Here is a 14,491-nt window from a genome sequence, read left to right on the forward strand (position 1 = left end):
AGAGGTAATACCTCGCATCTCCTGCAGCTGATCATTACAACAACCGAAAATTCTTAGTTCGAACCTAGAAAGAAAATTTTGACCTAAAAATATTCAGAGGCGAGATTGGTCATAGTTCATCTTGGTGTGTCATTTGATAAACTAAAATATAACTTTGAAAATTAAGTGCTGAAATCTTTGCTGAATTGTGAATTAAAAATAATTTTATAGTGAAATTTTTTTAATGCACCACCCTTTCAGCCTTCGGCATTACGTGGAGGGGATTTAAAAAAAAAATCCATGTTTTAAGTGAAAATTAATGTTAGCATGATCTGAACAGTACAAAATAACAGAAAATGTTAAATTTCAGTGATGAAAATAAGTTTTTTTTTTTTCCTTTTAATTATCAAACGGGTGCTATACAGCTGTTTCATCCAAGGACAATCGCATCACCTCACCGTCTATCACCACTATTAGTTGTAAGAGAGGTAAATATTGATATTTAAAAGCATTCATATTGGAAGAGATGCCAAACATGGTGAGTGTATTTAGGTAAATTTTCCATCGTACCATATTTCTAGCCATTTTGAAAAGAAAAAAAGTCAAAGGAGAATGGCACGTGGCATTGCATGAGAAATAGGTGGATGAAAAGATTTTCTATGTACTTGGAGTGCTTTTAGCGGAATTATGGCTTAAGTAAATCCAATTTTACATGTCAGTGTATGGTCGACGGAGTGATATGGTCGATTTACTCAAAAGATCAATGAGCAAAGAGAAAAATGCAGTTGAGCAGTTTGAGATACAAGACACGACTGAGAGGAACAAAGCTTGGGCAACAGAAGACGAGCAATAATAAAAGAGAAATGTAATAAAAAGAAGAATCTAGAGAAAATCTTTTCGACGGTTGTAAATGTTACAATAATGGAAGAAGAATCTGAAACAATAAACTGGAACATAACTTTATAAATAATAGAGGAATTCAACATAGTAAAATATCTTAAAAATACTAAAAACCTCAAAATCAAATCAAATAAATCTACAATTTACTTTATCTTAGCTTATCCTATGAGTAGTGGTAATCAAGTAGCGATAATTCTTAGCTATATTCTTTAGTTCTAATCCAAGTCTATACTCATATGTTGGATTTGTTCTCTATACAAAAAAACACAGTTATTTCAAGAGACGTATTCTTACAGCTGCTCATAATGATCAATTGCAAGTTTTTCTTTTTGTTTGATGGCACTGGTATTCTGAAAGTCCTTTCTTGTGGAAGGCATAAAGCAACTCATCTTTAGAAGGAGAACCTCACCCTCTGATTATCACCTGATCGTTATAAAATTCTATAAGTTGTTGAATAATTATGAATAAACTATTAATCATAAAACGGAAGCTAGAGCACTAAAGATCCACTTATAGCTATTAAGATGCTACTTTACTTGATCCAACAAACACAACTGGAATCAAAGTCCCTATCCTATCTAGTTGGATGATAGAACAATTTAACCAAATTTGAACTTTTCATTGAATTAGTTCCCATATAAAGTGCCACTGTGATGATCATAGGGAATTCAACTATCCACTGTTCTTAGGAGAATGGTGGATCATGAATTTTATAAATCTCACAATTACAAAAGAAGTTAAGAAGATATTAAAAACTTTCCAAGCATCTATTATAATTGAAGTCACAATAAATCACGAAAAACTGAAATATTCCTTTATTCAAACTATAAATCATTGGAAAACATGAACTTGAATTACAGCAAGATAAATATCTTAACAAACTACGAGCTTCACCTCTTAACTCTAGCTAAGAGGTTTAGTTAACCATAGACATGATTAAGACTAAAACTCTCAAACAAAATATTAAAAATAAACTAAGGAAGAAGAAAAACTCTTAGCTCTAGCTAAAACTCTTTTGCTCTGCTCCTTGAACCCTAATTCCTCCTTAGAACTCCTTGAAGAACCCAAATATATAAGCTTTGTTCGGCCGACTTTGGAAACTGCCTCAAATTTACGCACTCTGCGTAATGCCTTCGATGCCATCGAACATGCCTTCGATGTCATCGAAGGTGTATCCTAGTTCAAATCAGATTTAGAAGTTCATGCCTTTACGCACCGTGTAAGCCTTTGATGCCATTGAACATGCCTTTGATGTCATTGAATAGACCTTCGATGTCATCGAAGGGTGTTCGATCAATTGAAATATGTGTTCAGAAAGTTCTAGTGAGTTGCTCAAGAAATCTTCGAATTTCTCGATCCCCATCGCACGGGTTTCGATGTTATCGAGCTAGTCTTTGATGAATTGAAGGGGTCTTCGATGAATCAAAGGATTATGCCCAAATAGTCTAGCAACCAAATTAAATTTTCATGTAATTATCGATGCAATCGAACGGATTTCAATGTCATCGAACACTAACTTCGGTGCCATCGAACACTAACTTCGATGTCATCGACAGTGAAGTTCAGCAGCTTTTGTTTTCTGTACTTTACACTTTCGACTTTCGTCCTTCTCCACTTGGTTTCTTTGAATCTTGGGGTCTTGAAATCTTCAATATTGGTCTCCTAAGATCCATCCCTTGCTTTAGTGATTATCAAGCATCTTTTTCCCTACTTTTAACACTTTTTTCCATTCCAAGCTCTTAAATTCACCTCGCAAGATAACATGCATAAAATATACCAATTAAGGATTATCCTGTTCATAAAACCAAGATATAAATAGGGAAAAATATGCAATACTTGACAGTCAACACACCCCCCGACCAGAATTTTGCTAGTCCCGAGTGAAACAGGCGTGAAGAAATCCTCAATTGTTAATGTTCAAATCACTCTTAGAAAACAATCTTTTGTGCAATCAAGTATGAATGAGTAGAGTCAAGATGCGAAAGTGGAAATTTGAAAAGCTATAGCTGAATCTCATGGATAAACGGTTGAGTTAAGTCTTCCAACATCAATGACCAAGATAATAAGTTTACATATCTAATTTCTAATGTGCTTGGTGAATCTCAACCTATTCTCCATAGAAAATAACTATTATTTCATAATGTTAGCCATGCTCATCACTTCAAGGCAGAATAAATTACTCAAGCATTGATTTTGAATTTATCCCCCTTTCCTTCTTTTCCATTTTTTTTTTTTTTTTTTTTTTTTTTTTTTTTTTAATTATTTTATCTCGATGGCCTTTTTAAAATTCTTTCTGTCTTCTTTTTAAACACTCTTTTCAAGTGAGAGTTTCTTTATAGTATATGACCTTTTTGTCAAATTACTGTTTTTTAACTGGTTTTTCATCTTTCTAATAAAATTCTCCAATCTTGATCTTCAATGCCTATTAGTGATTTACATGCTGAGATTAAAAGTTCTAGCGTCCTCCTTAAAAAAATATGTCGAGAATGAATTGTAAATTAGAAAATTGATATTTAACTATCCTTTCAACCAGTTAATTGGAAGAAATTATCAATAATTTACTCATTTGATCAAACTCCAATAATTCAAAGTTTAATTTCCTTGTCTTATCATCATACTTAAAACATTCTCAGTTACACAAACTTTTGTTTTCCAAATAGTTCTTTTACTCGAAAAAATAGAAAATTTTCAATTTTTTTGCTTAAAGACTAAAAAATTATTGATTAGTTTACCTAATCCACACTCCTAACCTAAAATTGATATTGTCCTCAATGTAAAATATATAAGCATGCAATGCATATGAGACAATGAAAAGAAATGAGAGGTGATGGGAAGGTAGTACTTGAAGAAAGAGAATTGAAGTTTTTCCAAAGTTCTCAACATGTAAATGGGTTAGCAGGAAGACTAAACAAATTGAAATCAAACTATTCTAATCATAAATCCTATGGAAGCAATAAACCTAATTACATTGCCATCAGACTAGGAGGTCAATCCTGGTACATAAGATCACTCAGAGGGATGGACATATCCTCTGAGTCAAATTTCTCAACGAACGGCTTGAGACGATGACCGTTCACTTTGAAAACATCGCCATTAATCAGATTTTGTATCTTGAAGGCCCCATGAGGATAAACGGTTGTAACAATAAAAGGGTCAGTCTAATGAGATCGAAACTTACCCGAAAAAAGATGTAAACGAGAATACAAAAGGACCTTATGACCTAGCGTGAATGATTTCCGAAGAATGTTTCGGTCATGTAACACCTTCATTATGTCCTTGTAAATTGTTGAGTTCTCATATGTATTGTTCCGAATTTCCTCAAGTTCATTCAATTTAAGTTTGCATAGCAAGCCGGTGTTGTCCAAATTAAAGTTCAAATTCTTAATAGTGCAGTAGGCCTTATGTTCCAACTCCATAGATAAGTGGCAAGCCTTCCCATAGACGAGTCTAAAGGGAGACATTCCAATGGGGATCTTATAAGCTGTATAGTAAGCCCATAAAGCATCGATCAATTTGATGGACCAATCTTTACGATCAGGGTTAACCATTTTTTTCAGAATTTGTTTGATTTCCCTATTGGAAATTTTAGCTTAATCGCTTGTTTGCGGGTGATAGAATGTACTGACTTTGTGATAGATGTCATATTTCTTCATTAAATTCTCGAATGAACTATTGCAAAAGTGTGAACCTCCATCACTTATGATGGATCAATGTGTTCCGAATTGGAAAATGATGTTTCCTTTTAAAAATCAAATGACCGTTTGATGATCATTATTTCGACATAGGTTCGCCTCAACCCACTTGGTAACATAGTTTACTTCTAACAAGATGTAAATGCTTTCAAAGGATTGTGGGAATGGTCCCATGAAATCAATGCCCCAGCAATTGAATGCTTCAATAATTAGAATGAGGTTCAATGACATCATGTTTCGATGAGACAATCCTCTCAATTTTTGATAATGCTCACAAGCTTTGCAAAACTCATGAGTATCTTTAAACATAATGGGCCAATAAAAGCCGCCCTATAGAATTTTGGCTGTGGTCTTTTTAGTAGAAAAGTGACCACCACAAGCCTGAGAATGACAGAAGGAGGTTACACTTTGACATTCATCATTTGGCATATATATCCTCAGAATTTGGTCTGGGCAATATTTGAACATATAAATGTTATCTTAAAAATAACTTACGCATCTCAGTGTAGAATTTTTTCTTATCTTGTGCAGTCCAATGGATTGGCGTGAAACCTGTGGCAAGATAATTAGCGATATCAACGAACTAAGGTAATTGGGAAAGTTTAAATAATTGTTCGCCAGGGAACATATCATTTATTGGTGTTGTCTTCAGGGAATCAGGGATGTCAAGTCTTGAGAGATGGTTAGCCACTACATCCTCCACTTTTTTTTTACCTCGTATTTCAATATCGAATTCTTGGATTAGGAGGATCCATCTTATCAAATGAGGCTTGACATCCTTTTTAGAAAGAAGATACTTTAACGCCGCATGATTAATGTACATGATCTTGGAACCGATCAAGTCGGACCTAAATTTGTCCAAAGCGAACACTACGACTAAGAGTTCCTTCTCCATAGTAGAGTAGTTCACTTGGGCAGAGTTTAGAGTTCTACTTTCATAGTAAATCAAATGAGGCTTCTTCCCTTTTTGCTGGCATAACATCGCCTCAATAGGATAATCAGACGCATCGCACATAATCTCAAAAGGTATGCTCCATTTGGGTAGTTGCATGATAGGAGTGGTAGTCAACATGCCCTTAATCTTAGAAAAAGCTCTTTGGCATTCTTCGCTCCACTCAAATGGGGTGTCTGTTTGGAGAAGATTATATAAAGGACGAGAGAAATGCCACTCTTTTATGAATCGTCTATAAAATCTAGCATGTCCTAAGAAGGATCGTATGTCATGTATACTCTTGGGTGGAGGTAGGTTAGAGATAAGGTCAATTTTTGCCTTGTCTACCTCAATTTCCTTGGACGAAATTACGTGTCTAAGCACAATTCCCTTCGGAATCATAAAATGACATCTCTTCCAATTCAGAATCAAATTCTTCTCCCCATATCGCTTTAACACACATTTAAGATTTTTCAACCACTTACTAAAGGATGGACCAAAAAAAGAGAAGCCATCCATTAAGACCTCTAAATATTGCCCTATTATGTTAGAAAATATGTTCAACATGCATCGCTGAAAGGTGGAGGGGGCATTACATAGTCTGAATGTCATTCTTCGGTAAGCAAATGTGCCAAAGGGACATGTGAATGTTCTCTTTTCTTGATCTTCAAGGGCTATTCTTTATCTGGTTGTAACCCAAATATCCATTGAGGAAACAATAGTAAGAGTGAGCAGCTAGCCTTTCTAAAACTTGATCAATGAAGGGCAAATGAGAGTGGTCCTTCCTTGTGATGGACGGTATTTAACTTCCTGTAGTCAATGCACATTCTCTAACCAGTAGTTACTTTAGTTCGCACGGGTTCATTATTGACATTGGCTATGATGATGATTCCAGACTTCCTAAGAGCCACCTGAGTTGGACTCACCCATTGACTGTCAGATATAAGGTATATGATATCTATATCCAACAACTTAAGTATCTCACCTTTAACCACTTCCTTCATGTTTGAATTTAACTAACGTTGTGGTTGTCAGGAGGTCTTCGCATTTTCCTCTGAGTGAATGCGGTGAGTACAAATCAAAGGGTTAATTCCTTTAAGGTCATTAATCGACCATCCAATGGCTCCTTTATGCTCTTTAAGAGTAGAAATGAGTATACTCTCTTATTTTTCATCAAGGTGGGAAGAAATCACCATCGGGTATGACTCATCTTGACCTAAATAGACATATTTAAGATTGGAGGGCAATTGTTTTAGGTCAAGCTTCGGTGCCTTGAGACTGGACGGTAGAGGCACTATATCGATTTAGGGTAAAGTTTCAAATTGTGGCCGTCACCAGTTAATTTCAAGTACCAGCATCACATCAAGCAAGGCATCCATTTCCCTAATCATGTCATCATCCAAATCAAGGGAGTGGGCTAAGCACATCTCCAACAGGTTAGAGTATAGAGTTAAAAGTGCTCTATATTCCACGAAAGAATCGATCATGTTAGTATCGTGGATATCATCAACATCCTCTGATTGTTTGCTCATATTGAAAAAAATGTTGAGCTCCAATGTCATGTTCCGAAAAGATAAATTCATCCCTCTATTCCTACAATTAATGATAGCATTCGATGTGGTTAGGAATGAGCGACTAAGAATGACATGAATTTGTGTGTTCACGTCCATGATAGGCTGAGTATCCAAAACAATAAAATCCACTAGATAGTAAAATTTATCGACTTGGACCAACACGCCCTCAATCATCCATCTCAGTACATGAATTAAATGATCAAAAGTTGTAGTGTGGTCCGGATGAGTTTTAATTCACCTAGACCCAACTGTTCGTAGACCGAATAAAGGATCAGATTTACACTTGCCCCCAAGTCAAGGAGTGCATGTTCAATCTAGTGATTCCCAATTACATAAGTGATGGTTTGGCTACCGGGATCCTTATATTTTTCTGGCACATCTTGCTTGAGGATGACACTCACATTCTCTGTAAAAAAAAAAATCTTCTTTTATATGTTTTGATGTCTTTTAGTAGTGCATAGATCTTTTAAGAACTTGGCATATGAAGAGATTTGTTTAACAACATCCAATAGAGGGATATTGACTTTTACTTGTTTAAGCACCTCCAAAATATCCTGAGAATTAGATAGAGGTTTTGGTGCAATCAACCATTGGAGGAATAGCGTAATAGGCTTGTATACTCTCTCTGGTTCTTTCTCTTGTGGAGCAATGCTAGGTCCGTCATCCTCTTTTACTTTTTCTGATTCCTTAGGCTCATTAGCCCTCATCGGAATGGTCTTATCAATTGTTTTTCCACTTCTCAAAGTGGTGATGGATTTAGCTTGCTCTATATGTTGTGAAGAGCTCGGGTCACTTAATTCATATTGATGTTTAGGATTAGGTTGAGGTTGGGCTGGGAAAGTCCCCTTCTCCCAAATCACTATGTGTGACTCAATTCTTTGCATAGCCTTTGCAATGTCTTGCAATACTCCGGAGTGTGCTTTGTTGGACGAGCTCTTAAGTTTGTGTGGAATTTTGAACCAACTCCTCTTGAGGTTTCCCTTGATTAAGGAGTTAGGTAGGGATCCTTTAAGGAGTAGCAGTTTTTTCGTTCCTCCAACCGAAGTTTGGATGGTTCCTCTAACTAGAATTATATGTATTTGAGTTCGATCCGCTGAATGGGCGTTGGTAGTGTCACGCCCCAAACTCGGAAACCGGGCTCACAAAATTCCCGATCGCCGAATTCGGCGCTGACAGCCTCCGTAGAACCCCATTCTCGACTCTCAGCGCCCATTCGCCAGGTTCCAATCCTGGGATGTTACAAGGAGGATTTTGTACATCAGTTTGATTCGTAACAAGCATAACCAAAGGCATAACCCACAAACAACAACCAAAAACTCCATCACATTTCCACTATAATAAAAAACTTTACAAGTACAATGAGCATAAGGGAAATACAATGATGATAGACAAAAAAAAGAGCTCCTAAAGATCAGCCACGCGTCCAAGCCTCAGCGCTGCTGCGATCCAACGTCACCTGCACGCAACGGTCGTGCATAAGCTTATAGAAAGCTTAGAGGGTGGTGAAAGTGTATGCTCAAGGTGATAATGTAGTTATGCAGTATTAGAGTAATGTGGAACATGCTGATGAATGCTAAGAATCCCATTAGCCGTACCAAGGCCATGCGGTGCAAAGAATGATGTCGGCCATGCGGTGCAAAGAAAATCCTAAGGAGAGAAAGAACCCAAGATCAAGGCCCACTTCTCACCCCCAAATCTCACCATCCAACCCTTCAATCTTCATTATCCTCCATCAAAGAGAGAGCCAAGAGTTTGGCATTCCATAGAACCAAGAAGATCCAACGGTGGGTGTTTTATAGGCTTAGATTTGTGTTTTGATGATGGGCCAAGTGGGACCTACCGATTGATGGTATGGATCTCGCTTTGGACCCTAGGTGTAGTCGATGGCCCATCATGATTCATATGTTCATCCCATGATAGGGCCATCCTCTATGGATCCCATCATGATGTTTGTTTTCCTAGTGTAAAAAGGTCATCTAGACCTTGCATTTTGGTGGAGAAGGGATCTCCACCGTCAATTTTGATTAAAGGGCCCACATGTAATGGGACCCACTTGATATATACTTTGTAATGCATGAAAGGGAGGGCTCATAGTAGCGGAGCCCTCCATCGCACGATGTCTCTCTCTCTCTCTCTCTCTCTCTCTCTTTCCCATATTCCATGACCCACCTTGATGTATGATCCACGTCGTCCGCTTGTGGTGAAACCCACCTCGCTGCCTATCCAGCAAACTGGCCTGCTGCCCGTCCATCTGGATAGGCCCAGATGAAGAGAAAATGCAAATATTAGCTTCATTTTGAGCTGAGGTGGGCCACACGTGTGGACCCACCTTTGATGCATGAGCTGCACCCATGTTGTCCGTCCATGGGTCCCACGTGGGGACTACCATGATGTATGTGCTTCAGATCCACACGTCCAGACCTTTGGACGGTGGGTCTGATCATGAGGGATGTGTGATATCTGGACCGTCCATCTGCTGGACGGCCAACAGCCACAGTTGCTGGATTAAGGCCAGCAAGTTCTGTGAGTCTCGCATGATGCATGTATTTTATTAATTGTCCATCTATTTTACAACCAGACCATCCATCTACTGGACGAGCAGCCCGGGGCTGCTGTATTGTCATCAGCAAGTTCTGTGGGTTTCATCCACACCGTCCATCTGCATGGACCCCACATGATGCATGTGCTTTATTCACACTGTCCATATATTTGGACCCCACCTATATACCCATTGTACTGACGTCAGCAAGTTCTATGGGTTCCGCATGATGTATGTGTTACATCCAAACTGTCCATCTGCTGCGTCACACCAGCTAGATAGCTGCTGTAGTGATGTTAGCAAGTGTGGGCTTGATCATGAGTTATGTATTAGATCCAAACCGTCCATTCACTACGCGAGCTTGTCTCAAGGGTTGAGAAGAAAAATAAGACAGATCTATCTATCAGATGAACCACACTGCAAAAATAGTGGAGGATTAAACGCCTACCATTGAAACCCGTTTGGGGTTCCAAAAGTTCTGGATCAATTTGGAATTTGTTTTCCCCTTAATTCAGGTCTTTGTGACCTTATGAACAGATTGGAAAATAAACATTATGGTGGGCCCTGAGAATTTCAAACAGTGAAAATCATTATCTCTACTGCTATTTTTGGTATGGTCTAGATGATCTTTGGATGTGATTCTTTTTTTTTGGGCAATGCTCTAAAATGATCTCTAAAAATAGATGAATAGTGTAGATAGTATAATGCAGGACGATGGGTCCCACTTGATGTATATGAGGCCTATGTGATGTGGCTCACTTGATGTATATGAGGCCCTTTGTTACGACCCATGTGATGTAGCCCACTTGATGTATATGAGGCCCTTTGTTATGGTTGATGTGATGCAGCCTGCTTGATGTATATGAGGCCCTTTGTTATGGCCCATGTGATGCAGCCCACTTAATGCATATGAGGCCCATGTGATGTGGTCCACTTGATGTATATGAGGCCCATTGTTGCGGCTCATGAGATGAGGCCCATTGTGATGTATATTAGGGTCGTATGAGAGGCCCATTGTGATGTATAAGAGGCCCATGTGTGAGGCCCAATTCCATGAGAGGCCCATTGTTTGTGTGAGGCCCGTTACGTGTGCGAGACACACCATGATGTATGTGTGACATACACACCGTTCATCCATTTCCAGGGCTGTGGGCCCCATTGTCTTGAGAGACCCACCGTGATGTATGTGTTATATGCCCAATTATGGGCTGCCTCGTGAGGCCCGCATTGATGCATATACTATACACGCTGTCCATCCATTTTTTTAAAAAATATTAGTGTAAGGGCCGAGGGCACCGTTGTGATTTCGACTTCAATCCCAAATGGGCCGCACCTTAGGAGAAATGGTGGTTAAAGGCCCACTGTTGCAAACCTCCCTAGGGCCCATTGTTAAGCCCACTTCCACCCTTACCCAGTGGGCTAACCCAAATCATTGAGTCCCCATTAATGATTGTATTACCGCCTTTCCTTATTTGGCTAACCCAAACTGTTGGGCCCCATTGATACCTGAATAGGTTATGACAGTCTAACATAGGCTGTACCATAAAGACAGCTTCATGCCTCATGGGGCGTATCATTCCGCTCCTACTCCTTATATGTGATATATCGATTAAGACCGGTTATTGGTTGCTATATCTGATAATCATGCTAGTTTATTTAATCTAGTAGGACACACTAAGAACATGCTTAGTATTACATCATGATACATGCCCATACGCATCATTTGTATGCTTGTTATGAGGAATGGTTGATCATAGCATACGCGTTGGGTTAAGACATTTATGGGACTCCTTAGGAGATGGAGTGCCCCACATGATCGCACAATACGCGCATGGGTGATGCATGACTAAATGGTGACTCATACATTTCGCATTCCGTGTGACATGATTCACCGTACGGCCTAACGACATTAGGGTTGTGGCCTCCACAGGCATATCGTGGATGGTTAGATTGGATACCGAAAATATTGGTTCTAGTACTGTGGGCACATAGGATGTCTTTGGGTGAGAGTCCCAGAACTTTTTTGGTATCAGGAGATACTCCAATGTTTAAACTGAGTGGATACATGAGCACACGAGCGCCGAATACTAGTAGGTATCATCTCCCACTGTGTCATGGTCAGTTGGGAGGGGGTGTAGCCTTATTCGCTCGAGTGAGGGGGTTATAAGGTAGGCTAAGTTTGACCAGCTCGCAAATGGGTTCGCTATCGACGAGCCGGGTAGGTATTGACAAACTACTGGTTAGACGGATAGTGTGGTCTCTTCCACTCGCTGGGCTGTGTGGCTAGGGAGGCGGTAGTCAGTGTAGAGTGTACTAGACCCTAGAGAGGAACTGTACTGATATATGTACTTGATACGAAGACTGGCATGCTTGCATTGCATCTTGCATACGACATTTGGTTAGTAGGCCTTGCATCGCATTGCCTTGGTATGATTGATAACATTTATGGACTTATCGTGCAGGTGACGTTGGATCGCAGCAGCGCTGAGGCAGGAGTGCATATCAGATCATTTTGGAGCTTTTTTATTATCTTGTATTTCCCTTTCCCCATTGTACTCAAAGTTTTTGATATAGTGGATATGTGGTGATGTTGTTTTATGACTTGATTATGCTTGTGGTTATGCTCCTTCACAAAAAAAAATCATACTGAAAATCCTCCTTGTAGGATCTCGGGATCGGAATCTGGAGTATGGCGCCAGGAGCCGAAAATGAGATACTACAGAGGCTGTTGGCGCCGAATTCGGCGATTGGGAATTCTGTGAGCCCTGTTTTCGAGTTTGGGGCATGACGAAAACTCTTGGAAAGTTTCTCCACCCTTTTGCTCTACTCCTTGAACCCTAATTCCTCCTTAGAACTCCTTGAAGAACCCAAATATATAAGCTTTGTTTGGCTGACTTTGAAAACTATCTCAAATTTACGTACTCTGTGTAACGCCTTCAATGCCATTGAACATTCCTTCGATATCATCGAAGGTGTATCCTAGTTCAAATCGGATTCAGAAGTTCGCGCCTTTACGCACTATGTAAGTCTTTGATGCCATCGAACATGCCTTTGATGTCATTGAATAGACCTTCGATGTCATCGAAGGGTGTTCAATCAATCAAAATATGTGTCCAGAAAGTTCCAGTGAGTTTCTCCAGAAATCTTTGAATTTCTTGATCCCATCGAATGGGTTTCGATGTCATCGAGCTGGTCTTCGATGAATCAAACGGGTCTTCGATGAATCGAGGGATTGTGCCCAAATAATCTAGCAACCAAACTAAATTTTCATGTAATTCTTGATGCAATCGAATGGACTTCGATGCCATCAAACACTAACTTCGATGTCATCGAAGGGTGTTCGATGTCATCGACAGTGAAGTTCAGCAGCTTCTAATTTATGTACTTTACACTTTCGACTTCTTTCCTTCTCCACTTGGTTTCTTTAAATCTTGGGGTCTTGAAATCTTCAATGTTGGTCTCATATGATCCATCCCTTGTTTTAGTGATCATCAAGCATCATTTTCCATGCTTTTAACACTTTTCCATTCCGAGGTCTCAGATTCACCTCGCAAGACAACGTGCATAAAATATACCAATTAAGGATTATCCTATTCTGTAACACCCCGAAAATCAACACCTAAGTACAGAGACCCTGTTCCCGAGTTTCTGAGTTTTAACTAAACATAGATGCACGTGTGATCTCATTTAGATTTACATTCTTTCTACACAAGAGTAATCAGAGTAATACAATTCAATTTAGCGGATCCACAGCAAGGTAAAGATAATAAAAATCCAGAATTATAGGGCTAATAGTAAAAATACAATTCTAATAGTGGTGATTACCCAAAATGGGGATTATATAACCTACAATATACATACCTAAAATGATTAAAGTGTAGATTTTTTAGTTTGGTCCAATCCTCTAAAACACAACGTCGGTGGTGCAAGCCACTCTAAGCTCACCTGTCTGAGATCTTGATAGTACCTGCATTGATAATATCGACTGGTTGGTGTTTTAAAACACCGTCCAAGAGTGGGAGTGAGTGATCAACTCAGTGGTTCCATTAACTCTAAGTTACGCATGTTATCATTCCACTTGCACAAGTAATCATAAAGCAACTTAAACACCCAGTTCCTAAATACTCTTATTAATGCACTTGCATACTGTCATGAGATGATGCATGCCCTCCTAATCCAATACTCCCTTATAAGCGACTCCGACACCTCATTCGCAAATGCCAACACTCCCTCAACACGCGACCACAACGCCCAAGTCGCCACAACCTATGCTAATGCATTGCTATGAATGTTCATGTTAGCCGAGTATTTAATTATGTCCATTCATCCAGTAAGATTGGATAAGCCAAAACACCTCCATTTAATCAATGATCTTATTCAGATCACTTGGCCCAGGGCGATAGTAACAGCTCTAAGCCTGTAATCCATGATCCAAATTTAGGTATCACCCATTTATCATACAAATGAATAATTCCAAAGGTAAGGCATGATACCCAAAGGTGTGAGGATCAACTTGGTATGGGTCATTACCCAAATACCGAGTATGATCACTTAGTTTTGAGGTGCAGGCTTGTCACAACAAGGAAAGGGGCTTGTCACTCGTTTTTATTCATAGCCGGGTCCTTCGAATGGTATTCTAGGATGGAACCATTGGCCGTGGAATTTGACGAGGGCCATTCGAACAAGGATCTATCACCTTGTGTGCTCGCTGGTCACTACAGGGAGGCTCGTCACCCTAGAGTAGGCTGACAGCACGGACAGTGTCCCATACCACCATGCCCGGATCCCAAGACTTGAGGATCGTATCATTAACGGTTATTAGTAGGCCTCTCTAGGGTATGTAGTGCTCCAAATTTAGGCAGGCGTGATCATACAT

This window comes from Magnolia sinica, chromosome 9, assembly GCF_029962835.1.
Source record: "Magnolia sinica isolate HGM2019 chromosome 9, MsV1, whole genome shotgun sequence".
NCBI lineage: Eukaryota > Viridiplantae > Streptophyta > Magnoliopsida > Magnoliales > Magnoliaceae > Magnolia > Magnolia sinica.